The sequence below is a fragment of the Talpa occidentalis genome, unplaced genomic scaffold (assembly GCF_014898055.3).
Source record: "Talpa occidentalis isolate TD23 unplaced genomic scaffold, MPIMG_talOcc4v2.1 talOcc4.16, whole genome shotgun sequence".
NCBI classification, from domain to species: domain Eukaryota; kingdom Metazoa; phylum Chordata; class Mammalia; order Eulipotyphla; family Talpidae; genus Talpa; species Talpa occidentalis.
This window is the reverse complement of record NW_023601653.1, coordinates 56,832,856-56,841,780: the sequence shown is the minus strand read 5'-3', so window position 1 is coordinate 56,841,780 and position 8,925 is coordinate 56,832,856.

The following is an 8,925-nucleotide window of genomic DNA, read 5'->3' as shown; positions in this document are numbered from 1 at the left end:
AACTTTTCAGTCCTCAGTTCTAGTCCCTTGGGAGATCTGGCTGTATTTCATGCCTTTGAATTTTGTGAGATACCTTCCTTCTTTATAAGAGAATCTTCTTTTCTTCGAATGGCTCAAAGGAAATGTTTCCTATACCAGATATGTCCTCAGGCATGTATAATACGCTCATGCTTTGAGAAAAAGGTTTTATTATTTCACAAACTTTAAAGAACTCGTGGGATTGATGAGAGATGTGAATAGAAAATGTGTTTCTTATTTATCAAGAGCAGGGAAGTTTGCCTCTCTGTAATAAATACCATGAAATGTCTAAATCAATACATATAAAAAATTCTGTATCTGGAAACAGGAGGTTCACAATCGATCTCCTTGGGTTCCTTCAAAATATCAGAGTGAACTCTAAATGTGCTTCTGCAGATGTTATTCTAAAATGCCCCCAAAGTAAAAACTATGAAATGGCTAAATTATGAGGTCCATAGGTATTATCACTTCTACTTATGCTCATTCCACCTCTTCCTTTTCAATGCCTCTTTCTCTCTACTTTACTTTTCCATCTATCTCCTTCCTCTCCCTTTCTCTAGCCTCCCTGCCTAAGTTCCTCCCCCAGGGGGTGGAGGGGATGTTGGGGTAAGGCCATTTAAAAAAAAAACCAAACACCTCACTAACACCTTAGTGTAAATTAGTCAAAAGTGCTATTTGCACTTGAAGTATTTGCATTTTTAAAAGTCCTGAAGAGAAGGGAGCAAGAGGAATATTTCTGGGCTTGCTGTGAGCAACCAGCAATCTGGAAATTATATTAAAAAATATTAGTTCATAGGGCCTCCCTGGTGGTACAAGGGGTTAAGCACAGCACTATGAAGTGATCCACAGTCTCTGCAGCATGAGTTTGATCCCCAGCCAGCCAGGGAGATACCCACATGGCACAACAGACCTCTTCTCTCTCATCTGCTGCTCCCCTCAGCAGTGAAATATCAGTATAATCTGCCTGTTCTGCTCCCTACTCTGTCTCTAGTGAATCCTCTCACCCCCCATACCTCTGGCCTGTACCCCAGCTTTTTTATGCATAAAAAATAAATCTTTAAAAATTTTATTTATGGGTTGAGGATTCATGCTCAATGTTAAAGATAAACCACTTGGTCGGGTTAAATCTCCTAGCTGGGATTGGGGCTAGTGCTGGAGGATCTCTGGGGAGAATCTTGGAGGAGGACCCATGGGGAGATAAGCTAATAACGAGAAGGCAATAAATTCAGTCATTAGCTACTACCAGCGTCTGTCTGAAATGCAGTCTTGATGACATTTAGTATCTAAGACAGTAATTGCAAGACCAGCACACACACACAAAAAAACCCTTTAAATCACGTTTTTAAATTTAAATTATAATTTAAACCTGATCCATCCCACAGAATTACTGCTAGAAACCAGAAAGAAAGAACAATATATAGTACCTTCGTACAAATTGCACCCTTTCCACCAGCTGCAGCTGGGTGCAGCCCCTCTCCAGAGTGATTAGCTCAGTGAGCAGGGAGGGTGTGGATTCCCACCCACCTCTCATTTTCTGAGCTGGGGACTCTTGTGCACAACATATACAACTGCATGCGCAAAAATTCTCCCCAAACCACCACTCTACATCTACATCTACATGGTGATTATGCCAGCAAGGCATAGGGCAGGTTCTCTATGGATCCAGGCAGACAGGTAAAGGAAAGTCCTGGAGCCCTCAGTGGTTTTTTCAGACTTTTATTGACCTTTCTACACCATTAGTTTTTAAAGATTTATTTTTATTTATTTATGCATACAAAAACTGGGGTTTAGGCCAGAGGTGTGTGGGGTGAGAGGATTCACCAGAAACAGAGTAGGGGGCAGAACAGGCAGATCTACTGAGATACACTGCTGAGGGGAGCAGCAGGCAAGATGGGAGAGGTCTGCTGCACCATGTGGATCAGCTCCCTCTGTGCTGCAGTAGCTGCCAGATAGCTTGATAGTGCTGAGACATAACCCCTTGTGCCACCAGGGTGGCCCTCTCTACACCATTTCTACTGAGGCAACTAGGTATAGGGCAGGCAGAGGAGCAGGGGGGGACCAGGAGGCTACAAGCCTTCCAGCCCCTAGCAAATCTTCACTCTCTCTGTGCCTGGTCTGACTTACTCTGGTAGTCTCTTCCTCTCGTGGCCATTCTTAACTGTTCTCTGCTGCACCTTCCTCTGTTGCTTATATCCTCAGCCTCCAGGCTCAGGTGTGCCCATTTACACATGCCCACACCACACTCCAGGCATCCACCAGGTACCCCGAGCCCACACTCCCAAGTGCCTCCTGTGTTCAAGGCCACAGGTGATAGCCACAGGGGCCAAAGCACAAAATCCTCTTCATTTACCTATAGTGGCACTCCTGAAACATGACTCATCAAAACCCAGCCCAAGTACCACTCCCATTGTGGTTTTCACAGAAGAATCCTCTTTACTGCCTTGAACTAATTCTAGAGAAGCATCACTGACTAGACATTAGCAGCTAGACATTTCCCAGCTCTGAAATCAAAGTACCTGTATTCAAATCCCAAATCTACCCTTTATTAGTTGTGCAACTGTGGACTTGTTCCCTTATCTATAAAATGGGAGTAATTAAGTCACTAATTAATTCCTAAGGTTGTTCTGGATATAGAGCAAGTTAATATATGTAAAGTGCTTAGAACAATGTTCGGTACATAATGAACATTCAGTAGATATCTGGAATTGTTATAACTCAGCTGATGCTGCCTGTCTATCACTAATCCCATTGCATTTTTGTTAGATTCATATGTGTCTAGCTTTCCTAATCAAGGAACAAATTTTATTCATATTTGTATCCATAAGGCCCAGTAAAGGGTAGGTTTTATTTTTTATTTTTTTAAGATTTATTTATTTATTTATACAAGCACTGGGTACAGTCAGAAGCGCAGGAGGGCGAGAGAATTCACCAGAGCCAGAGCGGGGAACAGAACAGGCAGACTGACAAAATACACTGAGGGGAGCAGCGGGCACAGCAGGAGAGGTCTGTCATGCCATGTGGGACCCTCGCCGGCGGCCGGGGAAAGAACCGGCACTGCAGAGGCTGCGGGCAGCTCCACAGCCCAGTCCCCAACTGCTGTGCCACCAGGGGAGGCCCAAGGGTAGGTTTTAGAAGTTATTTCATCTAAATGTGATGAATTAATGAATAAACATCTGACACATGGAGGCCAAGGAGTTTCTTCCCCTAAGAAAACTGGATTGCAAAGAGAGAGGAGTCCCAAGGAACAGTGTACCCCATGTTTTCAACCTGGAAACCACTGATTCTCTTAAGAAAGGTAGAGATACCAAAGTGGAATCACCCTATGATATGAACCGGTGAGGCTGGAAGAGAAAGCAAACTTCCTATTGTTTAAGGGTGAAGGAGAAAATGTCCTTCAGATAGTAAGTGAACCCCCTCCTCCAATGCCTTAGGCCCTGACCAGCCCAAATTGAAAATGTCCTCTTCTCTCATCTCTTTTGTATAACAAAGTGAGACTGAATCCACGTGAAGCTGAACAAGTCTTTGATTGAATAGATTCTGGGGTAATTGTAAACAAAAGGTAGTTCAGATTATTCATATCTAGTCATAGAAAGTTTACCAGGGGCAATGAATGGCACTTGTCATACTGTTTGGCAATACTGGAACTCAATAAATCAGTGTTAAATTGACTTATTATAAAGACAGAAAGAATAAAATTATGAGTGAATGAATGACAAGGGAATAAATGAATCAGTCAATTGTGAAGTCAGTCCACAACTTACACTATATAGGTGAGTGGTTAAGTGTTCTCCAAATGGTATCCCAAGGAACACTGGGTGAGGACTTGAAGCTAACATGTTTTTGGTCATTTACATTTGAAAAGAGCAGCAAACTACATCACAGATTTTTTTTCTTCAATGAGCATTAGATTATTAAGGTCTTTCTAAGCTTTGTTTGGCTATAATATAAAACTTTTTTCCTTGCAGAGTGTCCAGTGTTCTGGCCCTGATTAGTGAGGAATTTGAAGAAGTGAATAATCTCAAAGTTTGAAGAACACATAAAGCTAAAATTGAATTATATGCTTAAGAATTTTAAATATTATGTATATGACAAACAAGAGCCATATCTGATATTAGACATGAGCATTTTGCAAAATTTCTGTGGTGGTTAAATTCTGTTAGTGTTTGCCTTTTATTTTTTTTTTTTAATATATATTTTTTTTCTATTTTTTTTAGATTTATTTTTATTTATTTATACAAGCACTGGGTACAGTCAGAAGTGTGGGTGGTGACCAACTGGGAGAACATTTTTGCACCCAACACTAATGATAAAGGACTGATCACAAAAATCTGCAAAGAGCTGATGAGACTTAACAACAACAAAGAAAAGAATCCAGTCAAAAAATGGGCAGAAGAGCTAAAAAGAAACTTCTCTGAAGAGGAAATGCAAATGGCCAACAGGCATATGAAAAAATGTTCAACATCACTTGTCATCAGGGAAATGCAAATCAAAACTACCATGAGATACCATCTTACACCAGTGAGAATGGCACATATTAAAAAAACTAGCAACAACAAATGTTGGCGAGGGTGTGGAGAAAAAGGAACTCTTCTGCACTGTTGGTGGGAGTGCAAACTGGTCCAACCACTGTGGAGAGCTGTGTGGAGATTTCTGGACCTACTAAACATAGAGCTTCCATATGATCCAGCAATTCCACTCCTAGGTATTTACCCAAAGGACACAGAAACATCAATTCCAAAGAACACCTGCACCCCTATGTTTATAGCAGCACTGTTTACAATAGCTAAGCTTTGGAAACAACCCAAATGCCCAAAAATAGATGACTGGATCAAGAAGATGTGGTACATATATACCATGGAATATTACTCAGCATTCAAAAAAGATAAACACATGCAATTTGCAGCAACATGGATGGCACTGGAAGGGATCATGCTCAGCGAAATAAGCCAAAAAGAAAAAGAAAAATACTGGATGGTCTCACTCATAGCAGGAATCTAGAAAACTTAAATAAGGGACCAGGAAAACAAATAACTATAAGAAAGTGAAAATCAAAATCAACAAAAAACTACGAACCAGAGACACTTTTAGGGGGGCGGGGGTGGGAGGGGAGGGATTGGGATCAGAATGGGGGGGCTGCAATTGTATGGGGAATATAAAAATAAAATTTATTATTAAAAAAAAAAAAAAAAAAGAAGTGTGGGTGGTGAGAGAATTCACCAGAGCCAGAGTGGGGAACAGAACAGGCAGACTGATGAAGTACACTGCTGAGGGCAGCAGCAGGTGCAGCAGGAGAGGCCTGGCGCCACGTGGGATCCTCACCGGTGGCTGGGGATCGAACCAGTGCTGCAGAGGCTGTGGACAGCTTCGCAGCCCAGCGCTCAACCGCTGCGCCACCAAGGGAGGCCCTGCCTTTTATTTTTCATTGAATAACAGTTGACACATAACATTCTATCAATTTCAGGCATGTTAGTTTGAGGTGTATGAACCAGTGATTTAATGTTTGTATGTACTGCAAACAGCCCACCACATTAAATCCACTCATTAACATCCATCAGTACACATTGTCACAAAATTTTTTTCTTATGATGAGAACTTTTAAGATCTACTCTCTTAGCAATTTTAAAAGCTGTGATACACTATGATTAAGTAAGTCACCATGCTGGACTTTCTATCCCCATGACTTAACCTATAACTGAAAACTTGTTCCTTTTATTGGCAGAGTGGGCAAAATGGGGGAAGGGGCTTATAAAAACAGCATTCTTAGTTTTTGTATGACCATATGGTAATTCTATCTTTTTGTATTTTGAGGAATTGCCATACTGTTTTCCATAGTGACTGTACCATTTACATTCCACCAATAGTACACCAAGGCTCCAGTTTCTCCATGCTTTTGCCAACATTTGATTTTCTCTGCTCCAAAATCAAGTACTGTCACTGCCTATTTAATTTCTATAGCATCTAATACTTTTATGTCTTCTACCCTGCTTCCTGGATGCTTATCTCCTAGCCATGTGGGTGACTTTACAAATACCAATCTACACCGGGCACTGTACCTTGAGGAAATTCCTGGTGAGACTCAGCTCAATGATTTGCTGACAACCTCCATGGTTATGAGTACTTTTTCATCCTGGATTCCTCATAAATGATTCCTCCTGTCTTTCAGCCCACCTCTGGGAAATAAGCCCACCTTTCACTGCCTAGTGGACTGGCAGGTTTTCCATGATACTGTCTCCACTTCTGGGTACAGTCTAGTAGCTCAGTCCCCGTGATAGGGCCCCAGGTCAAGTGCTCTGAATTTTCTTATTTGTGCAGGGTCTCTGGTGAATGGTGACTAAACTCTCTAGACAAAAAGAACAGAGGTTACAAGTCAGCAATTCAATTGGGATGGATTTTTCACAGAGCATCTTATTCAGTGACAAACTCATTCCTTCCTTTACCAAACATGACTATACCTAAAGATCCATAGTGATGTTCTATTCCAGATGGGCTGCTCTTTGTTATCAGTTAGTTAAGATTCAATTTTCATGAATAAAAAGACTCTACCTCTAAATTCAGCAAGTTTAGTTCTTATATCAAAGACATTTTCAATTTCTACTTGAGTTGGGATATTTGATTATACAGCCTATAAGAATTCTTTCAACTCTAAAGGGAATAAATATTTCAATTAGTCCAAGTTTGTAATATACATTTTGTTTATACTATCATGAACATTCATGTATGAGGCTTAATCATTAAATTTTTACAAAAGTAAAATGTAGAATTGCTGTTCTATAAGCATTGAAGAAAACATAAATTTTCAGTTTGATATGGTAGAATTTAAAATTTTGGTTTTTTATTAAAAAACACACTCAATAAAGAAATATTGATGTGAAATAAATATGATACTATATGTCAATAATGGCCCAATAAAAATATTGACAAATACAACTAAACACAAAAATTAATTACAAAAAAAATCACTGTTAATATTTGGGTAGGTATACTTTCTACTTTCTTTTTTTTTTTTTAAAGATTTATTTATTTATACATACAAGAGCTGGTGTGTAAGCCAGAGGTGTGGGTGGTGAGAGGATTCACCAGAGAGAGTGGGGAGCAGAAAGGCACTGAAATTCACTGCTGAGAGGAGCAGTAGGCAAGACAGGAGAGGTCTGCTGCACCATGTGGGTTGCTCCCTGGCAGGGGATTGAACTCATGCTGCAGTGGCTGCTGATAGCTTGATAGCGCTGTCTTTACCCTGTGCCACCAGGAAGACCCAATTATTTCTACTTTCTTAACCAAAAAAAATTTTTTAAAGGTATCATGCTGTACACACTATTTTCAATCTTGATTTTCCACTAACTGTATATTACAAATATTTTGCCAAGTTATTAATAGTCCTTTTTTTTTTTAAAGATTTATCTTTATTTATTTATACAAGCACTGGGTACAGTCAGAAGTGCAGGAGGGTGAGAGAACTCACCAGAGCCAGAGCAGGGAGCAGAGCAGGCAGAAAGACCGAAGTACACTGCTGAGGGGAGCAGCGGGCGGCAGGAGAGGTCTGCGCGCCATGTGGGACCCTCCTCCAGTGGCCGGGGAGCAGCCAGGGATCGAACCGGCGCTGCAGAGGCTGTGGGCAGCTTCGCAACCCAGCGCTCAACTGCTGTGCCACTGGGGAGGCCCTATTAATAGTCCTTTGAAGCCACATTTTTACCGGCCATATGTTAACAGCATAGGTACATCAAAATATGCCTTTAAAAAACCCACACTTTTTGGGAATTTATGAGAAAAAAATCACTATGATGAGCAACTGTGTACATATAACTTTCCCCACATTTCATGGTATTATCTTAGGGTAAATCCCAAGAGATCTTATTCTTGAGACTCTTTTGTCTCTTTGGCCAAGTGACCCTCCTGAAATTTAATCCCCATTTATCTCTCACTAGCACCCATACCAAAGCTCTACTTTCCCCACACAGACCAGAGAAATGAATATTTTTTCCTGAGATCCTTTTTCTCCACCCAGCACTGAAGTAGTACTTATAGAAAGGGATTGTCTTATAATTGCTTTCTCAAGTCTTAATAGAGTACTTGCCGCATAGCCCATGTTCAAAATAATAAAGAAAGAATAAATAAGTACATATTCTAAGCTAACCTTCAAGTAAATATGGAGAAATGATAGAATACAGACAGAAAAAGGAAAAACTGAACAGATTCGAGAGGCTAGCTCTGCTCCTAGCCAGTTTTGTCACCTGAGGCAAACAGTTCAACCTGCTGACCTCTTCTGGGAACTGGCTTCAGGGCTTGTAACCTGGACTGTCACTTGTTATGATTGGTTGACTGCTCTCCTCTCACCATCCTGAAATGCCTAATAATTTTTTTAACAAGGGCCCCATATTTTCAATTTTTATGTTTTATGTAGCTGGGCCAGGCTCTGCTTCTTCATCTTTGTATAAAAATAAGACTGAGAAGCTGAGCCCCAATCAAGTCATAGCAATTCTGACTCGATAGGTTTTTATTCCTAGCACTACACGGGAAGCTACTGTTGAGGCACATAAATATCTTGGAGCAATTTTCGGAGCCATTCTAATTGCTTGATGAACATCCTTTGTTTTGTGAGTCACTCAGCCATTTTCTCTAACCCATCTCCATCAGTGCTATCCTTCTGCCTCATAATTGCATTGGAATATATTTACTCCTGCAGCGCTACAACCATTAACCTTTAAGTATGAAGAGACTGGAAAAGAGAAAGTTACTTCTGATGATAAATTCTTCTGGTCTGAAAAGAAAGAATCATCCCGTTCAGTTTTCTAGAATAGGGACATTAACCCCTTCCCCCATACCCACAGAAAAGAAAGGCTGACTTTGAAAACTCAATTTTGACTTCTAAGCAAGAATTCATATTGTCAAATCCTTCTGTAACATGGTTCC